At 37.1% G+C, this 22,244-nt stretch overlaps 1 protein-coding gene across 2 annotated transcripts in view; it reads left to right on the top strand.

Moving 5' to 3' along the window:
- The window catches only part of ZCCHC7 (zinc finger CCHC-type containing 7), a 177,135-nt gene that overhangs the window by 67,098 nt on the left and 87,793 nt on the right, over nucleotides 1-22,244 (top strand). The gene's annotated exons all lie outside the window — the stretch shown is intronic.

The following is a 22,244-nucleotide window of genomic DNA, read 5'->3' on the forward strand; positions in this document are numbered from 1 at the left end:
CAGTGTATGGAAAATGTGTGGGCTTCATTCACACTTGCTTTTATTTTACTACATTTTAGATGACTTTGGGACCCAGTTTTACTCCTAAAACTTTTTTTTAAAAGAAAAGTAATAGTATAGATTTCCCAGAAGTTGATTAACTTGAATAGACTATACCCTTCAGATTTTTTTTTTAAATCTTACTGTTAAATTTTTCAAGGAGTGGAATATCTTTTTTCATTTAGAGTCTCTAAAATGTTAGTTATAAGAAATAGCCCCATTTTGCTTACAGTAAATGAATGTGGCAACCACACCTGGAATAAAGCTTTATTTTAACCATGTTTTGATTATTATTCTCTTTCTATAATCAGAGCTAGTGAATAGTTTTAAGTTTTGCTATGTAAACTCTTAGGCCCTGGCTCTCCTGCCATGTTCTATGTCTGTGTTGTTCATATCAGATTTGGTTTTTGGTTTTTGATTTATTTGATTTTTGGTTTTTCTAGACAAGGTTTCTCTGTGTAGCCCTGGCTGGCCTGGAACTCACTCTGTGGACCAGGCTGGCCTCGGACTCATAGAGATCTGCCGCCTCTGCCTCCTGAGGGCTGGCATTAAAGGAGCGCGCCACCACCGCCTGGCCACATCAGATTTTGAAATGGGAGTTTTGATGTGTTTTCTGATTTAGCTCCTAAAACATACATATACATACTTGGTTTGTTTCCTAGTCCTTTCTCAGCCTTAGCTGTGATGCCCTACTTAGGAAAGAAGTGCGGAGGAGGAATGGATGCAGGAGCGTAGAGTGAGACTGAGCACTAGGAAAACATGAGTGCATGCGTAGCAGTTGCACTGTTTGCTGAGTCATCCTGAACTATTTTCTAGTAGGTCTACATTACACTAGTAGCCAATGCTGTTATCGCAAAGCCTTTGAAATGTGTTTAGAGTCTGGTCTGTTCTTATCTCTCCAAACGCTAACATCTTAACTAAGCCCATTGTTATATGGTCTGGACTTTGCAATAGTCTTCTAGGTTATTCTGCTTTCTCCCCAGAAATTAGCTAAATGTTTTTAAAAATACAGATCACAATGTGGGCCTGATACACACTATAATTCAGCACTTCGAGAGATTGAAAGAGGATCATGAGTTCTGAAATTATGCGTTTGTCTGTGACAGGGTCTTACTATTTACCCTTGTTTGGCCTGGGTGGTTCTCCCTATGAAGTTCGGGTTGGTCCCCAGATGGCGATATTTTTATTAGTTCAGCCTCCTGAGTGCGGAGATTACAGGGTTACATCACCATGCCCAGCTTTCAGTTGCATCTTTTGAATAAATGTTTGGATAAATGCAGTAATGACAAGAAGTAGTTACAGTGCTAAGGGGAAAACCTGAACATACACCAACATTAGTGTGGTCAAGACATGTGGAAGTGGTTAAGTTGGGTTCTTCAGGACAGGAAGTACTGGAGTGGGCATCTTGGTGGTCTAATTGCCTAGGCATATACTAATACACAAAGTCAAAGGCTTTTCTGAGCTAAATGTCTCTGTCTCTGTCTGTCTGTCTCTCTCTCTCTTTCTCTCTCTCTCTCTCTCTCTCTCTCTCTCTCTCTCTCTCTCTCACACACACACACACACACACACACACACACACACACACACACACACACACCATGGACAAAGTTTCTTCCCCCTGTTTGCCTGTTTGACTCTACTGTAGGATTAGCTCTTCATGGTAAGTATTGGGAAGTGAGGAGGGTGCACAGCTTTCCGAGTTACTGTGGTGGCCGTTTCCAGTGTTCCTCACAGCTCTGTTGTATTCCCTATGGTGATGGGCTCTCGTCTCCTTGGCCACATTTTTTTGTCAGGAAGGATACTACATATGTGTACTTTAGCCGTGAAGACTGGAAGAGTACTTGTCAAACTGACAAGTGGTGTGACTACTGGTTGAGAGTGACACTTAACAGTCTGCTTTGCAGTGATGCGGCTTTAGGAGATTCATGTGAGAACCTGTGCTTTATCTAGCAAAAGTACTGTATTGATGAGTATCTAGTATTTATGGTATTAAAAGACATCCTTTCTGTATAATTCTGAGATGTGGTGTGTTAAGGGTGGTATGGGCACTGTGGGAGTGTCTGCTCATATCCTGTATGTGTGGGTTTAGTCTTACAAGTTTTTTTATACAGTAAATAAAGACAGCAAACACTGAGAACTTTGAAGGCTAGTGGCTAAAATCTAGCAAGATTATTTCATTCATATCTTTTTTACATCTTATTGATTTTTCTCCTGTTTTAACAGTTGCAGTGTTTTAGTAAATATAAGACTGTGGCCAGCACATGAGGTAATTCTTTTTTTTTTTTTTTTTTTTTTTTTTTTTTTTTTTTTTTTTGGTTTTTTGAGACAGGGTTTCTCTGTGTAGCCTTGGCTGTCCTGGACTCGCTTTGTAGACCAGGCTGGCCTCGAACTCACAGTGATCCACCTGCCTCTGCCTCCCGAGTGCTGGGATTAAAGGCGTGCGCCACCACGCCCGGCTGAGGTAATTCTTATATCCTGTCCCTAACACAGACTTCGCTTCACAGAACAGGCTGTGTTCTTCCCAGCCTCTCCAGGCCTGTCTTGGGAAAGAGAGGGTCAGGTAGTCTGGAGTTCTTTCCTTTCTCCAGCCAGAGCCTTTAGATTCTAATCTCTTGTACATTTATATTGCGTTCAATAAGGTTCTGTAACTGAAAGAATATTTGAAAGTCATTCCATTTGCCTGGCTATATGATAAGTCCATGTATCTCTCACTGTCATCTGTCTCTTTCTCTCCCATGCCTGTCTACTCACACATCCCTAGAACCTCACATTAATACTCTGTGCCTTTCCTTCCCTCAACAGATCCTCTCTGCCACGAGAGTGCTGCCGTCTCCAACCCTCATTAATATACTAGACTGTCTATTACTTTTAGTGGTGTGACAGCTTAGGCCAGCATTGTTTATATGACTGTGATCTAAAGAGTTGATGTTCAGTAGGATAGTATATATTAACATACATGTAAATGTTTACTGCTTTATTTGAGCGTGGTGTTATTTAAAAATAAAGCAAGCTGTATATGACACCCAAAGTAGGTTATGTTTTTTTTTTTTTTTGAGTTTTGTTATTTCAGATTTTACAAAAAAGTTATGTTTATCCTAAGAATTGATTCTTTTTTCCTTCTTAGCTCCTGGACAAATGGTGTACCATAAATTTCTTAACAATTATTGAAAATTATAATAATTAAAGTACATTTTAAGGAAACATTATTTTTCTTTTAGTGCTAAAATACTTAGATCTCTAAAAATATTTAGTCTGATATTAGAGTTGTTTTAATTACATAGTAGATATGACAGTTCTTTTATTTCTCTATTTTTAATTTTTATCAGTGTGTGTGTGTGTGTGTGTGTGTGTGTGTGTGTGTAAAACGAAGTGAGGAACTTTCAAGAGTCAGTTCTCTCTTCCCATCACCTGGGGTGTAGTGACACCCACTGTGCTATCTAACCAGCCCTGGAAATGTTTCAAGGTTCAGTTTTTCATGTTTTAGAAGTAGGATGTCAGTTTTGTTTGGCATTTTCCACTGTGGAACATGAACTCATGTAAATGATGCTTAGCAGACTAAAGGGTAAACACTAATATGTAAAGTATTCAAATCATTTCTCAGGAAGTCTGGCTGAAGCAGTAGTGATTTACCCTCTCCAGGCCATTGGCCTTTTGTTTTTTTGTTTTTTATGTTTGGAGTTGGCTTTGGTTGTTAAAGCTGAGGTGGTGTAGTCTCTGCTAGCTTCTACTGAGTAGCCACTAATATCATACCTTGCACAAGATACTCATACAACAATTTTTTTTCTGCATATATTCTGGATGTCTGTAGTCCCAAGATTTTTAAAATGTAAACTTTGTAAAGATAAGTGTGACTCTTCTTTTTAACCCAAAGAACATTTATTTACAAATATTTTAACATTTCTGTGTTGTGATACAAATTTAGTTTCCCTAATCATTCCCATTAAAAGCATTTTTGAAAAGAACATTTTCTTGAAAACGTCTAGTTTGTTGCTCACACTTTTAATCTCAGCACTTGGGAGGTAGAAACAGACTAGTTTCCCTGAATCTGAGTCTGAGTCTAGCCTGGACTAAGAGGAAATAAAAATAAGTTTTAGTGAATAGTTCTGCCAACAGTTGAACTTGAAAGCTTTTGTATAAATTTAAAGACAGCTCAGTTCAGATTTCAAAGTCACCATTGGCTAGCATAGACTTGTTACCTTACTGGCAGAAAGCTTCCTACTAAATATTAACTAAAACAATGCTTTGAGTTGAGCGTATGCCTACAGTCCCAGCACTGAAGGCAGAAGCAGGAGGCTCACAAATTCAATACCAGTAGAGTTCAAGGTCAGCTTAGGCTGCATGGTAAGACCTGTCTCAGAGAGACAAAAAGTTTCAGTATTTCCTTTTCCACCATTTTCTTTATTACCCAAACACATTGTTGACAGAACTGATACTTAAGTTAACACTTAATACTACTGTATATTTTCAGTACACTTTCCCATACATGTATAATGAGCATTTGAAAAATACATATTTCATGTAATAAAATATATACAGGGTAGTTTGTTTTTACTTACCTCTCTGAAGCACATTTTCTCCCTTTTACTCTAAGATATTTCTTGGCCAGTATGGTTCTCTTTTCCCCTTTGTTCCGTGTATGGGAAGAGTTTGGGTGGGATAGAGTGAGGAGTGACACCAGGTGTTAGGCAGCAACTGCACCACTGAGCTGTATCCCCATCTTTTGACTTTTCCTTTTAATGGAAGTGCTAGTACTCATTAAACTATTGTATAATGTACTTCATTGGTTTCAACTTTTTAAAACTATTTTAAGCAATATTACATCTAAATTATGTTTTTTCCAACAATGAAATTGTTCAGTTGTATTTAGTGTTAAGAAGGAGTAATGAGGATGATCACAAGTTGTGTTTGCACTTGATCTTTTTCTGGAATTTGCATTTGACAAATATTTCAAACTGTGTGATAACTTTATACCACAATTCCGCACAATTTTGAAGATAAACATGATTATTGCTCATCTTGGGTTGATTGGTGGGATTTTTGTATGTGTGTGCGCTTAACAGAGGCAAACAGCTATTTCAAGCAAAACAAAATTTAACAAAATCCCTTCAGGTCTGTTGAATGTAGAAAGAAATGCTTACAACTTATGTAGGTAAAGAGATTATTTTAAGAAACATTTATAATTTCAAAACAAATAAAAGGTAAAACAGACAAAAACAATGAATTACCTTATTGATAAAAAAGCTCCTAATGCTATCTGAAGGGAAGTTTCTCAGTTTTAAAATGTGCATTTTATTGTTGATAGTCTATTTATCCGATAGTCATGCATCTTTAAATACCAAGTAAATGTTAGAGTCACTAGTCCACAAACCAGGCTATCAACTATGCCAGATTCTAGTCCTAGATGTGCTGTTGCTGACTAGTTGTATAAATATGCCAGGGCTCCACCTCCTGGGATCTGTTGTTTCTTATTGTATACTTGAATTGTTTTTAAACTTTTCAGTTCTCCAGTGTTCTGGTCTATTAATGTGCACATTCTTTTAAAGGCATGTGTGATATAATCTTACATTCATTCAATAAGACTGTCTTCAGATTTACATTTCCCCAAGTCACTGCAGAATAGATCAACAGCATTGAAAAGCCAGGAGGGAACTGGAGGTGAAAAGCATTTTCACTTAAAAGTTTTTTTGGTCCTTAACCAACATTTGGTATGATACTTGCTTAGTTGTGAACACACACATACACACGCACCTGTGTGTGTGTGTGTGTGTGTGTGTGTGTGTGTGTATTGTGTGTTTTGGAATTCATCAACCAAGAAGATTACTTTTTATTACAGATATTTTATAAAATATCATTTGTTTTCCTTACATTTGAAACTCAAATTTACATATCTAAGTGGCAAAGTGCTAAACTTCAATTATCCAGTAGTTTAATGTAAAATCATATTGTAACACTCATTAACATATTTGAGTATGCTATAAAAGTTCAGAATATGAATTATGTATTAGTGAGCAGTGCTGCATTGAGCTGATCTTTCTGTTGTTGGATTGTGCTTACATTAAGAAACCATTTTTAGAGATGATATTGTTTCCAGATGTTCAGGAAAATGTTGGTATGGGCTTTTAAATGAGCTATGCAATTTGAAGGTCTTATACTTTTGAAACATTGTTATGAGATGTTAGCCTTCCCAATAGATTGATTATATTATATTATATTTTAAAAATTCATTCATTATATCACTGCCTTAAATAAGAGAGTATGATTTTTTTTTAAAAATCTGTCTTTTAGTAATGTGATGTTTTCCTGGTCAATAATAAAGGAATTGAATTAGGTTTAACAGAATGAATGGTTTTGGACTCTCCTATCACCAAGAGTCTTAATTTTAATCTCTCATGCTGTTACAGAATTTTTATTATTATGTCTGATAATTCTGCATTAATTGTTGGAAGAAGTAGCTAGTGACAAACAGATTTAAGTCATGGAAGATAATTCTTTTCCAACATTGACAGTAATAAAGTTTAATTTCTAAGCATACAGGTTTTCTCGCATTTCTATGAGGGTTGAATGATTAGCCTTTGTGAAGCTAATTTCACACCTAAAGTAGTTGAAGAAAAGAAATTTCTTTTGTAATCTCAGAAATTAGGGTCAGGAGAATAAGAACTTTATTTTGTAGGTTATATTAAATTTTAATAACATTGATATTCTGCTTGCTTTACAAAACCTTTATTACAAACAGTTATGAATATGAACATCTCATTTGACTACTGATGAACAGAGGGGAAAATCTAAATTAAAACTTTAAATACCACTATTTAATTACCCAAATGGCTTTGACTGTGTTAAAGAGTGCCTGGGATTATTCTGTTTTTCAATTTGTTTTAATGCTTCCTTGGTAAAAGCTGATGGATTCCCAGGCCCATTGCTGTCACTGATGAACTATATAAAGATAAATGACATTATGGTAAATTCCACTTAATGACACATTTTTAATTTTCAGAACACAGACATTTTCAGGCTAGTGAATGAAGGCTAATTACCTCAAGATCAGAACAAAATAACTCCTCATTTCGAAAGATAATAGAAAAGAAATGTTGCAGATTAATGATGCTATTTATCTTTAAAGGAAAAAAATTTTATCTTTATCCAGATAGCTTAGCTCCCGGAGGAGCATGGTTATAAAATGAATCTGAAGTCGCAACTTAATAGGTTATTAAAATTGTGAGTGCAGGCTCTTCTGCTTAGTCTTTCCATAAATTTAAATTGAAGGTCTGCTGTATTCAAGAAGCAGCAGCTTGTTTATGAGGCAAGGGGGAACAACATCGGTTACTGACAAAAGAAGCACTTAACCTCATTCTAACACCTTCTTCTTTATTTCTCTGAATAAAGCCAAACTATTTGAAACGGTGTTTTGAAATTATGTTACCTCTTTTAATTGATACCTACATAGAAGAACCATAGTTGGACTTACTCAATTAAGATTCAAATAAAAATGAATACTAAATGCTTGGTACCTTTACTGAATATATTTTGTAATCTGATTTTATTGTATGTTGATAAGTGTACAATTTTAAACATTTTAATTTTGTTACATAAAAAGGTGTCATTCTTGTGTTCGTATTTGAGATTGGTTTTTTTTTTAGATTGATTTAAGAACTATTCAATAAATATTATTCACAGTTAGAAGATTAGCAGTAATCTTTTCCTGCACTCTCACAGAAGAAACAACATATTGATGCAGGTGTATTTCTTCAGACTGTGCCTTACATCTACGCTGTCATCTTATGCTCTGGTACTAACTATAGAGTCATATGAACTATTGTATACTTTCACTCTTATCTTTTAGATAGTATGGTTTGCCTATGTATTGACCATATTTCTGGACCACTTAAAAGTGCTTATTAGCTGGGCATGGTGGGTCACACCTTTAATCCCAGTACTCAGGAGGCAGAGGCAGACAGATTGCTGTGAGTTTGAGGCCAGCCTGGTCTATAAAGTGAGTCCAGGACAGCCAAGACTACACAAAGAAACCTTGTCTCAAAAAACAAAAAGCAGCAAACAAACAAACAAACAAAAAAAGGTGCTTATTATGGCCATTATACCTTGGAAATAAGTATGTTTCTTACATTGTATAGAAGTTGCATTATATCATTTTAATCATTATATTTCTTTGCAATTTTATTTGCCCCAAATAGTTAGAAAATATATGGTTTATCTCATAAGGACAATAGCATCATTCTGCTAAGATACTTCATAGACAAGTTGAGGACTGAATTCTTTGTAACTATATTTTACTGTAATTTGGTAGTATGTTAGCTACTATGAAAGCCTCTTTATTTTTAACACGTTCTTAAATAATTTTGATTCTGAAGTCTAGAGATGATTTTAATTTCTGAGAAGACAATTTAAAGTTATTTTCTCTGAAGTTACATAATTTATTAAATAGAGGAAAATGCTATAAAATGCACATAAGTGTCAAATCTATCTTAACACAACTACTACCATCCACCCAAATGCTAATAATCAAACCCAGGGCTTTGCAAATGCTATGTTAGGTGCTTTGTGCTGAGTGGTAAGTCCAGCCCCATCTCACTTTTAATGTTGCTGTTAATTCATTGCCATTTGTTTGGAGTATCCAACACTGTCTCATGCCAGGTTTCTCTCTTTTAACTCTTGGAAACTATTAAGAATTCTGAGAAATTCTTAATACAATTAAGAATCTAATGAGAATTATGAGGTCTATGTTTTATAGTCAGATATTCTTTTCTTTTCTTTTTTTTCTTTCTTTTTTTCTTTTTGGTTTTTTAAGACAGACTCTCTCTGTGTAGCCTTGGCTGTCCTAGACTCACTTTGTAGACGAGGCTGGCCTCGAACTCACAGTGATCCACCTGCCTCTGCCTCCCGAGTGCTGGGATTAAAAGCGTGCGCCACCATGCCTGGCTTCAGATATTCTTACTATGGAAATAGTTTAATTATTTGTCTTAATATTGGACAGATTTGCTTCTAGAGTGATCTTTCTAGTCCTCAAGAAGAATACTCACAAAAGTGAAAAGAAAGAGTGTGTTTTACCTCTATAATGCATTTTTTCTATAAATCTGTTTCCAAGTATGGCAGGCAGTGTGTGCTGTAATCCACAGGTTTTACTCTAAATCTGGGAACAAGACACAGCTGCTGTTCTCGGTGGTTCTAGTCTGTGGTATACTACAAGTCCTATTACCTGTGTGTAAGAACTGAAAGGCGTGTAGACTGGAAAGGAAATTAGGATGCTCTTTAATTATAGTTGGCATAATCTACTTTGAAATCATATGGAATTTATGTTAAAAATTGCAGTGGACTGGAGAGATGGCCTAGTAATTAAGACCGCCTTGTCACACCTCCAGAGGACCCAAGTTCAGTTCCTAGCACCTACATCAGACAGCTTATCAACTGCCCAACAATTCCATGGGATCCAATACCCTCTTCTGGCCTCTGAGGGCACACGCACACACACAATTTTGTAGAATTGGGCATATAAAAAATAATTGTTTCTGCTTGTTAGCAATGGGTAGGTAAAGTAAAATTTTAATGCCATTTGCCAAAAACCTGAAATATGTAAAGAGTAATCATCACCAAAGATAGGTAAGACCTTTACACTGAGGACTAAACCACAGAGAAAAATTAGGGAACCTAAAATGAAAAGCCATGTATAGTCTATTTATTGTTTTTAAGAAATCAGTTCTTTGTAGATTGACCTGTACCAGTGAAAAAGTAAGCAGGTGTCCTGTGTTTTTGTTACTTGAATGCCATTATCAGAGTTGATAATGTATTTTGAAATACAAAAGAATCTAGGAACATGATGAAGATAGTGTGATATTCCAGACACGGACACTGGATTGGTTTTCAATCAGGAAAGGACAGGTTTTCTAACACATTTTTACTAAAGCAATTAACCATAATGCTGAAAATAAACTGGTGTCTTCCATCACGTGACATCTGCAGTTGACTTGTAACATTTCATAGGGCTAAATCTGAGAATAAATGAAAGATCTAAACACAAATAGATAACCTTGGATGAATCAAATATTAGAAAAACAAGACCTAAGAAGCACAAACTAGAAGCAGAAAATGTTAACTATTTATTCTTCAGAAATATCTAAGAAACGAAGTGCAACCCACAAACCTGGAAAAAGTATTTATAAAGGACCTGTGTCCAAAGTATACAATGAACTTCAAAACTCAAGAAGATAATAATCTAGGGAAAATTGGATAAAGGGCATATAGATATTTACCATAGAAGATATTCAGATTGCATAAATATTCATGAAAAAATAAGTTATTAGTCACTAGGAAAATTAAATAAAATTGAAGCCACTTGCCCTGATATGTACAAGGACCCTCATTCAGTCTCAGTACCAAAAAACCCAAACATCATTTAGGTTGGGTTGAAAAATGACATCTTTATTTATTCTTCCATGTCCATTTGTAAGTGCATTTTAACTCTTTACTAAAGTTATCTGGCATATTATTTCTAGATGTATTTTGGTTTTATTGCTATTATAAAAATCTAGTTTCCCTTTTTGCTTTTTATATTTTTTGATATTCAGATTGTTGAGTTTTATATATCTATTTGTATTAGTTTATATTACTGAAAATCATATATTTTTAATTTAACATGAAGTTGATTAATGGAAATCAAAGTTTAAAGTATTTTAATTATTTGTGTGTGAGGCTTTTTGGGGGGCAGGTGCATGCATGACACGGCTTGTGTGTGGAGGCCAGAAGATGATTTGCAGGAGTTGATTCTTCTTCTTCTTCTTCTTCTTCTTCTCCTCCTCCTCCTCCTCCTCCTCCTCCTCCTCCTCCTCCTTCTTCTTCTCCTTCTCCTCCTCCTCCTCCTCCTCCTTCTTCTTTTCTTCTTCTTCTACTACTACTACTACTATGTTGGTTCTTGGGATCAAACTCAGGTCACCAAGCTTGGTAAGAAGCACTTTTTATTCACTGAGCCCTTTCCTGGCTGGAAAATAAAAATTCTTACATCTTATAAAATACATGATTCATGGTTGAGAAGTTGTCTGAGCTCATTTCTATATCCTAATTCTAGAACTTCTTGATGTGATAGTCAAGTATTCCCTGTTTACAGCTGAAGACCCTGAGTTTAAATAGCTCTATTTAACTGGGTGGACATCTCGCCAACTCCAAACATTAGGTCAGAATCCTGGAGAAGCTTTAAGGACTAGTGCTTTGTCTTACCTCAGCAAATGCTTGTTGAGCCAGAGTGAATCAGTGAAAGATGGTGTTCAGATCTGGGGCTCTGCAGTGAGTCCACAAGTTACTTAGGTCTCTTCACTGTTTGTCTTCCCTTCCTGCTGTCCCATCATATATTTCTGGCGTTGTTTCTTTTGTTTCTGGTAGTCTCATTTCTGAAAACAAAGTTTTATTGTGTTTGTGGTTATTTTGTTACACATGTGTATTTCTCTTAATACAGTTTCCACTAATATCTGTACTTTTTGTTTGTAAATTATGTGTGCTTGCATGTGCACACATGTACACATGTGATTTGGACAACTTTGTGGAATGCATTCTCTTCTTCAGCTTTATCTGGGACCCTGGGATCAAATTCGGGTCTCTAGGCTTGTGCAGCAAGTGCATTACCTGCTGAGCCATCTCACCAGCCAGTGCCTGTTTTCTATAGATAAACTCTTTAAAGGAGAACATGTTTTGTTTGTTTGTTGTTGTTGTTTGTTTGTTTTAATCTGTTAATCACATCTGTATAAAATACTATGTACAGTGAAAGTTAACATGGAACACTTGTCTATGAATCACTAATGCAGAGTCAAAGTCAAAGTAGGTGTCTTGCTAAAATGCAGGACACTGTGCACTCTTCAGTATTCTGTATCTTCCAATCTTGGATCCCCATGAGAATCATCTGGATAACTGAAAGTCTTGCCTCCTGCCTGTCTAGGGGGAAACTGTTGATGTGAAAGTCCCACGGAATTTTAAATTCTGGTGTATGAGTGAGGTTGTATATTCTTGGCCCTCTCTCACCTCCCCCGCCCCCCAAAGTGATGCTAAACCCAGAGCGCTGTGCATGCTAGGCCAAGTGGTCTATATCTATATCTCCACTTCCACGGACATTTTCCTAAGCTCAGAGACTTTGCTTTTCTCTCCCCTCCCTGGATCTCTTCTTTCTTTTAAGATGGTCCCCAAGTTGGCCTCAGACTTCCCTTCCTTTTGACTTAGTCTCCCAAGTGCTGAGATGACAGGCCTAAGAGACTTTTTTAAATGGATAGTTAAAATCTTCCATTTCATCTCTTGCCATCTTCTCTTTTGGTGCATGTATAAACATACCTTTTTGTTGCTTTAATTCTTAAGAAAAATAGCTGGCTAAACTATAAAAATGTGAAAAGCTTGTGGTTTGTGCTTCCCATTTAAAGTTACCCATTGCCGTTTCTCACAGTACAGTATCATGAATTTGGTGATACTAGTTTAGTGGTTTAAAATAATATTTAATTTCCCATTCCATTTCCAAATGAACTTGGGTTGCTATAGATGAATTCTCCTGAGAACAGTACTAGCTTCAAAATAAAGCTATCTCTGATATTAAAGCATATCTGTATGCAAATTATTTTAAGATTAAACTTTTTAGAATCCATTTCTTAAAGACTTCCTTACTTACTAAGTTAGGCAATGAAATTCCCACTGTGTGCACTGGATTTCTTTGTTTATGGAGGGTAGAGGCAGTCTTTTTTATTTTTTTATTTTTTTGTTTGTTTGTTTATGTTTCTATTTGACTTACACTACTTCACTCTGACTTCTAAGGATAGGAATTAAGATATTCCAAATGCTGTTTTTTTTCCTTAGCAGATTTTAAGCAGTAATCTGGGGTGTATGCTACCATTCATAATTTCTTTTTTTCCTTTCCTTGTTTTTGGCTTCTGGCTTTTGTATTGTAATAGGCTTATACAAGTTGGTCCTTGCTGTGGCTGAACTTCTTGATGAAGGAACGTTCTCTCTTCTCACCAAGTGTGAAATCACTACTATATGTGGACTTAGCAATTATGATCTACTGTAGGACTTTGAGACTCTGGTCTCCAGGTCCTAGTACACATCCTTTATTTGGTGCCAAAGTTAGGTGACAAGAAAGGTAACAGACATCCCCGCCACTCAGTTCTTGCTCTGTCATCATTAGTACTGCAGTAGAAACGGGAGTTGTTGGGAATGGTAGAGGATGGCACATAAAGGGATGCCAGAGACCGGCAAGATCAAGAGAAAAATGGAGGAAGAATAGGGTGATGATTCATTGTTTATATATAATTAGGAAATTCAGGTATTGGTATGACTTCAGCATGACTGGATCATTCTAGAACCTTAGTTATCCCTCATTTCTTAGTTCTACTTGTTCTCTGCTGGCTGATTCTTTCTTAGGCTAGCTATAGCTAGAATAAAATGAACTCTGCCACTTCAGATCTTACATGAGCCTTAGTGGCTTTTGTCTCAGAGGCCTTGTCAAAGCACCCCAGTCCTGGGCCTGTAACCGGGGCCAGTATGCTAGAACAGTACCTTGCCGAGTTCTGTCTTCAGCCCAGCTTGTGTTACTCCTAACTGGTACAGAGTGTACGGTTTGAGGTTGGACATGTGGCTACCCCACTAAGAGGTGCAGTAGACTGAGGTCCAGGTGAGTGATCATCACTCAGTGTCCAAACTATATGGGGTAGTTTCTCAGTAAGACAATGTTGTTTTGCCAGAAGAAATGGAGAGAATACTGAGAAGGACAGTAGTGAAACATAAGCCAAACTTAGTAAATGTAGCTTCTGTGTGAAATTACATATACATTGTAGGCTACATCTAAAACCAGAGTATGCTTGAGTAATGTGTATAGCTTGCGGATGGCAGAGATACTGGAGAGATCATTCAGTCAGCAGTGCTTGCCTTGCATGCATGAAGGCCTGAGTTCAGTCCCCAGAACTCATGGAAAGCACCCAGTGGGGCAGCATGTGTTTACAATCCAGCTCTGTTGCTTACAGTCTTCGTGCAGGAGAGGGAGCAGCAGGCCAGTCCCTGGGGCATGGGCCCGCCAGCCTGGCCAGTTTGGTAGACCGTGGGCCAGTGAGAGACCCTCTCAAAAGGCAAATTGGATGATACCTGAGGAACCATTTCCAAGGCTGACCTCTGGTCCATATACATAGGCACCAGCACACATAAGCTGTGGGAAGCCAGATCTTTGTTTCTCTCCAGAGTTTCTCTAGAGTAACTATATGAAAGCTATGCCATTTTGACCATTCTTCCAACAATGTGTTGAATGCCTGTTGTGCTGTTTTGCCTGTATTTAAAAAAATAAGTTTAAATGATCTCTTATGTAGAGAGCTAGAATTCAAGATTATTTAAAAGTGATTTCCCCCCACATTTTGTCTCAGTTTATGAAATAACTCTGCAAGCTAAGAAGTGCCAAGTTATATTTTTAAAACATTTACCAAGCCTCACATAGTATCTCCCTACTTTTTATTTATCTGAAGTGCTCTGGGATTTTAAATGTCCACACAAAGCATACAGTAAGCCTCATCTGGAAGACCCATGCCCAGCACATTGCAGGCTACTCAATTTATCTACCTTGGAAGGATGAAAGGCTAAGTTGAAAAATCATTTATCAGTTCCACTCCAGTTGTTACATTTTTGCTTCAGAAACATCCTTCATCTCCTGAGTCTCATAATCTCTTGCCTTTGAGGTTGTTTCATAGACATGCTTTCACTCAAACGCTTTCAATTTGAACTTCTTCAAGAGGGTTGCCTATCTCCCACAAGTCGCCTCTAGGGACTATTTTATAGCTGTTATTTCAGCTCCTCCCATTCTAGCTGTTGAAGAAAGTCCTCTAACCAAAGGCATTTCTAATAAGAGCCATACTAGTCAAGCAGTACAGCTGCATTTTCAGTCCTGAGCCCCCAATGTGGAGTTTGGGCGGGCAGAACAAGAAAACCAAAGAAATGGCCCAACAGACCCTTTTCTCTTCAAAATGAACATAGCCCCTGCTTTCCTCTTATGATTGACAGTATTCCACTAAAGTAACCTAGTTGTGGTTTTTACGTGAAAATAGTTCTCTGACCATGTATGTACCACTTAGCCTTATTCATTTCACCCAGTGCACAAGGCCTAGCTGGAATCCCTCTGCTATTGCTTTGGTACAGTTTAGATTTTCATGAATGTGCAGTTGAACCTGTTCACATGTTGGGGATTCTGTCTGCTTCTTTCCCCGACACTGTATCACACACAGTTCTTTAGAATTGCTTTTTCTTTTTCTTTATATGTTCCACCTCTTTGACCATGTCACAGACTTCTCACCCTCAGGAGCTCTGCTCAGTATTTATTTTGTATTTTTACAAAATGTCAAGTAAGTATTACTTTTTGGGGGATTAAGGTACTTAGTTTAAATACATGTAATTTATATATATAAATATATCATCTAGCCGTCATGGCAGACACAATGAAAAGTGAAGTACAGTTCCTGCCGTCAAAGGGCTTTAACCCTTTAGAAGCTGTTACATGTATGTCTGATATAAAAGGATCATTCAGGAGAGGGCAGTTTCACTTCAGGAAATCAGGCTGGCTTCCGTGGCCTCAGTGGCCGTGAGTTACGACTGCTATGTTTTAACTTCCTGGTCAGTTAAGTAGATCAGTCATTATAAGGAAAAGCAGTAGTAACCAGTGTCTCCCACATGTAAGTTCTTGGTGGGGAAAAAGTCTTAGACATTTTTATCTCACTTTCCTTCTAAACCTAGGGATCAGAGATTATATTTACTGTAGATATGGGAAAGTCTCCTGTGTACTTTTCGAAGTCCTGTTCTGTTTTCTGATTTCCCTGATGATCAGAAAACGGAATTATCAATCTTGATTTATTGCCATGGTCTTTTGTATTGAGATTAACACTCCAGAAGAAAGGAGAGATTTCTTGTTTCTGGCATCTGTCCTGACAGGTCAGCACTGGTCCTAGCCCGACTTGTTAATGGCTTTTTATAGTACTATCACAGCACTCCTCCTGTCCCCTCCCACCAAAATACAATAGGAAATTGTATTAGTTTGGACTGTTTCTGAATTTCTTATCACTTACATCTGTTGCATGTTTCTATAAAGTGATCTTGCCTCCTGGGATAATATACCTGCTGCAATATGTAAAATTTGTGCTGTTTTCCTAAATATTTTTCTCTTTAACAAAATTATATTTTAATTATTTGATTCTTTGTTTCCATTGTGTTTAGATATTCATTGAGGTGATAGAAGAAATCTTACTGAACTAATAGATTTTTATGTTACCAGAAAACTGCCTGAGAGTCAGATTTTTCCAGCCTGCCTGATTGATGTCCACCTGACTTCAAACTGCCTTTACTGAAAGTAAATTTTGGTTTTGTTAAAATCAAATTTTATACTCTTTGCATTATTCTGGCCCTATTTTTCAGCTGGACAACCACTCTTTCTCTCTGTGTTTCAGCTTACCCACTGTAGGACTGGCTGGGAGTGAATGGAATGGCAGCGATTACTGTTATGCCTGCAGTAAAGATTTACAAGTATATAAAACTGTATTAATATCTAGCATTTCTTTGTCCACAGTTATATCAGTGATAAGACATGGTAGCAGAGAAAATAAAACCAAGAAAAGCTATATTTTATAAATAATTATGAAATTATTTTTATTTTCCTTCATGGATTTCAAAAGGAAACAGATTTGTATGCTTATTTTCCATGTGGATTGCTTTAGCCACATGGCTCCAGCTTCTTATTATAGTTGTAGTTAAACTTCACTTTAAAGTTTAGAAGCAACACAGTGAATAAGAGCAGCAGTGTTCTATATGGATTAAAAGAAATATATTAAAGTTTGCTGTCATCCCGTAGATTTAGGTATACTGCGTCCTAGTGAGTTGGCTGTTGTTTCCTTATAGTTATAGAACAAGCTTCACTTGGATTTGAAGATAAATAGTGGACATTGTTTAATTTCATATTGAGGAGCATCACTGATACATTTAACCAAAATAAAAACAGCCGTTCTTGGCATCACCTCTGTTTACTGTTTCTCATAATTACCAGTATTTTGTATGGACCTTTCTTTTTGTTGGAATTATATTCTTATTGTAATGCCTTATTGCTTTCCCCTCTGATGTTGCTTTGTTGGCTGGCTCACCTACCTTGTAGACCTTGGTGACCCTCATGTTGTAGTCCTTTGACTTTTTAGTAGGCTGAACCAAAAGAAAGCCCTTGGTTGCTGGCAAAAGAGCTGAACAAAGGCGGGAAGGAAGGGCTTTAAGCCTGGGGTTCTGGCATAGAAAACAGCCAGCTAGTAAGGTTAAGCCACTGCACTGTAAGTGTTGTTATTCACCATCCTGTAGCCTCTGCCCTGTTGAAAAGTTTTTTCATTATAGAACAGTTTGAAAAATTTGGGTTGTTCAAACCTCTCATTGGGAAAGTTAGTTTTGTGTATCAGATAGCCGTGTGTCTGTCTGGGAACAGCCTGCCTTTTTCCGTGTTGTGCATCAGCTCTGTTTACACCGAGATTGATTTGTATGTCTTTGAAACCAAGACCTTTAAAACAAAACATACTTTTTTTTTCTTCCTTTTAATTTCAGTTTTGTATTAGATGCATTCAAACATGGTCAGGAAACATTAAGGTAAGCAAGGCCACCTCTGCCACTGAAAAGCTCCAGCACAGCTCAGTGCGGCCAGCACCTGGGGTGGGAGCTTCAGGAAGTAGTCAGGCGTCTATAGGGTAAATCATATATTACAAGGTAATTATCACCATGGTGAGCTACATGAAAACCTGCTTATGCATCATTGGAAGATAAATTGCTGTTGAGGGGTTTGGACCTAAAGATCTTACGTTATACATCTGAGTCTGTCAGTGTTTCTGTGATCTATTATGTAAAGGTAACAGACGAGGGGTCTGCCAGCGTTCCCATGGTCGGGTGTGAACACTAGTGCTGCTCTTCCTACTGTTACTGCAGTAAAATAATTCAATGCATTTTTCTGTTTTGGTTTATAAATGTTAAGCAGTTTTTGAGACAACTATATATCTTATAAGTTTTATGTACTGTTTAAGTATTACTACAGACATTCTGTATAGGCTAAGATGAGACAGACAGAATTTGTTCTTCTAGCCAGCAGATAGCACTTTTGCATATTATTGTGAAGACAAAATGTCACCCAGCTAGGATTATCACCCAACTGGGATTAAAATCATTCTAATAATAAAATCAAATGTTGATTCAAAGGAAATTTATATTTTTTCTATTGTATAGATAGTTGTAAATAGTACAATTTAGATATACTCACAGATTTTTAATAAGGCTTTTATTACAGACATACAGTATAATGTATTAGATGAATTTTCACATTTAAAAAACAGTTCATTTAGCAGAATAGTTTCCAAAGTTTACCTCAGCACACTTGGCCCTTTGCTTTGTTTATCAAGGGATTCAGACATATAACAGTGTGTATGTGTGGTGATAAGATAAAGGAGTCAAAACTGTTTTCCTTGTTTTTATTTTAATGCTCAATTAGGAATTTGGTTTATGATGTGTCAAATAGTAAGCTGCTCAGATATGTTCCAGTGATAGTCAAAACTTTGATGCTGCAGCTGGCCTGTGGGTTGGAATTAGCTGGGTAATGAGTGTATAACGAGTGCCACAAATGCGAAGCTATTTCTAACTTAAACTCGTGACTCTTCCACATTAAAGCTAGCATAATTGATGTACTCTTAGTTCCCAGTAGAAGTATTTTATAATGCCACAGCAAAAGCATGGTTGGAAACGAGAAGTGCTGTCTCCTAGAAGTTCTCTCATATTTCAGCTAAAACATACTCAGCAAAAAAAAGATATGTAAATTAAAAGAAAATCTCCAATTTCCTATTCTGAGTAAAGCTTTGATTTTTGCTGATTCAGGAAGTAAGGTTGACATTGGAGCTTCTCATTTCATCTGGAATAATCACTTTTTCCTTTTGAAAAGTCTTTCATTTTAGCAGCAGTATCTTCTAAAACAGTCCATTTTGCATGGATGAACCTGTTTTTCTCTAGATAACCCAGAAAATACAACTATCATAAACGGTAGCCTGCTTTCTACAGTATTGCTTTCCTGGGTGTCCAGTGAGATACTAAAACTGCCAGGCTTCTCATTCTGGAGGTTTCACTGATTTTCTTAGCAGCCTTCCTACCCCAAACCCAAATAACAAGAATTTTATATCTTCCAAATTGACTACTGCTAAAAAGTATTTAACTCTAGCATTTAAAATAAGATGCTGACAAGCTAATGAAGATGGCTGATATCAGTGGGCTTGTCCCTTAAGCCTGTGTCTCATCAGTTTAGGAGTGTTTAAAATAGCATAGTGCTAGTTTTTGAAACATTGCACTGTTTGATTAAAGTAGACACTGGATTATCTTACTAATTCCGATATTGTCTCAGTCTTTCTTTTGTTTTTCTCTAGCACACAGCAAGCAAGATACAGCTAAAAATATGATAATGAGCGTGTGCTTACTGGAAGGCAGGCTCAGAGCTGCTCATCCTGTCCTTCCTACTTGGCTGCCACATGTGGAAAGTATCGTCACTTATTTGTTTAAATTAGCTTTCCAAAAATAGGTGTGAGCACGATCAACATACAGCCTAACTCAAATTCCCAAACAAAGGTCAAAGTCTTAGCTTAGATTTCTGCCAAATTATGCTCTAAGCAAACTGAATTTTCTTTCAGCTTCTGTGGTAGATAGAAATGTATATGTGATGTCTGGCTTTGACCAGAGGGTTATGCTTGGATCCATTGTGTGTCAGTTATTTGATTTCTGTGCTGTGTGTACGGGGCATGTCCTTTTTTTCCATAGTGCTTGGGATATGCTCTCAAAGGAGCATACATGGCAACATTGACTTATGTTATCTCAGATACTGTATTTCCCATACTAAATTTGCATTGTTACTGCTTTGTGCTACCGGGTACTTATATCACATTTTGTATTCTATATAGACAGTGCCTTTGCATTTCCTCCTGATAGCACATTTCCTTGTATTAATACAATAAAGCCAAGACGACAGGGTGACACAGTAAAGCTCTTATTAAAAACATGTTCTAATTGCACAGAGATATTAGTGGAAGGCTAGAGCCTGCTGCCTCCAGTTATTTCAAATTATGTATTTTATATTTACAGTTTACATTTACATACTAATTTTATCTATTAAGAATTGCTTTGAAATTAAAAGATTTACATATGCTTAAACAAAAGCATGAAATTACATTTGAACTCCATAAATTAATTCATCGTATCAGCAAGACCGAGTGCTACTCTACATTAAGGAAGGCCAGACTCAGCGACAAGTTTGACCCTCCCGCTTATAAATTAGGATGAAGGAGGCAGCAGGAAGAGAGCACACCCAGAGATCCCACATGCTCAGACTACTATGGTTAAATGTAAATGTTTGAGCCAAAGCAAAGAGAGAAGAATTGAGACTGGAAATTTAGAGTTATTTCTTAGCAAAGTTCGACAATATAAAATGTTCGTTTGTTTAAGGAATTGATGAGTAATACATTTTAAGTGATAAGTAATGCATTTAATTATATGTGTGTTTTATCTTGATGTTATAAGTATACCTTATAAAATGTATGCATATTATGAAAATAATTTTAAGGCCTTTCTTGGGAAATTCATGGCCTTTGTTATAAATGAGCAATGGTGGTCTGAGGACTCTGATACTGAGAAACGGTTTCAGCATTGTGCACTACTAGCTACAAGTGCTTTGGAAACTCTTTAGTGCAGGTGGCTTTTCCCCTCTAAATATCACATGTCCTTTGAGAAGAACCTGGTTTAGAAGGGAGATCAACTTGGCATTGGCCTTTATTCTGTTTTGAAAGCCACCGTTTGTACTTTATTAGTAAATTATAAGCAGCACAGAAGGCAGCACTGTCAAGATCTACGTGTTCATGGTGAAACTGCACTTCCAGCCACACACTTAGGATATGTGAGCACGCACAGCATGGCTCTGCTACAGTGGTTTGTGTGCTTTCTCTACAGACGTGGCTGGTTGGAATAACAGCAGAAAGGACCCATCCAGGCAGGCTCCTGAAGCCCTGCTAATGACCCGTCCAGGCAGGCTCCTGAAGCCCTGCTGTCTTTCCCTAGAGTATGACAGCTTATTCTAGCTTCTCATTAGTTAATTCACAAAGAGAATACACTACGTTTTTGTTGGTATTAACAGATTGCTGTAGCGTTGTGTGGAAAGGAACACCTCTCATGGTGTTCAGTCCTGTACGTTATGGCTCTGCTTCTAGTCTTGTATACTCATCAATAAGGACTTACCTTAAAGTAAGCATTTTAGGTATGCCTATTGTTCCCAGGACTATTTTGTAGCCCCATAGGGAAGGGGTGTGTGTGTGTGTGTGTGTGTGTTTGTGTGTGTGTGTGTGTGTGTGTGTGTGTGTGTGTCTGTCTGTCTGTCTGTCTGTCTGCACGAGAAGATGGTGGCGTGTCAGAACAGGTGAATCTTGATGGCAGCTTTCTTCTCGGTGGTCAGTGTCAGAGAAAGCTCAAACGTGGGAGAGGGGAAATGTCAGTGTTTAACATTTAATTTGCTGTGCCTGTGGACTGAGAGGTGATTCTTAGATAGCAGTGGGATGTGTAAGCATAGGATGAAGCCAAGAGGAAGGTGCGGCCAGGTGCAAGGACTGAGGAGTGTGGCTACAGTGCTGTAACTGAAGTCACGGAAACCCACATCAACATGTGAATCCTTGTGACTCAGTGTATTATGTTTGTTTAGCTACGTGAGATAGATGTGGTTGTATTGCAAACCACTTACTAAATTATACAAACATGGAATATTAAGAAATCAGAAGATAGTATATTTCATACACACATGGCTATGGCATTAAAACATTAGTATAGTGAATCAGGCCATTACTTGGAAAAGAGAAATAACTTGTTCAGTGAACCTTTTGCCATACTGATATTTGTTAATGGTAAAATTTCATCTGATTCATCTGCTTGTGATTTAGGAATAATGGCTCACCCCTATAATCTTAACATTTGGAAGGCTGCTATAGGAAAATAGCCATTGTGTTTGAGGACAGCCTGGGCAACACATAAGAGATCCAGCTAGCCTGAGTTACACAGCAAAAAAGAACTTTATAAGGCACTATAATTACATATATATATGTTTCAGTGTTTTATATTAATTTTATTTTGAGACAGTATACTTATTATGTATGTTTTCTTTTCTGAGA

This window comes from Acomys minous (assembly GCF_964271855.1).
Source record: "Acomys minous genome assembly, chromosome: 1".
NCBI lineage: Eukaryota > Metazoa > Chordata > Mammalia > Rodentia > Muridae > Acomys > Acomys minous.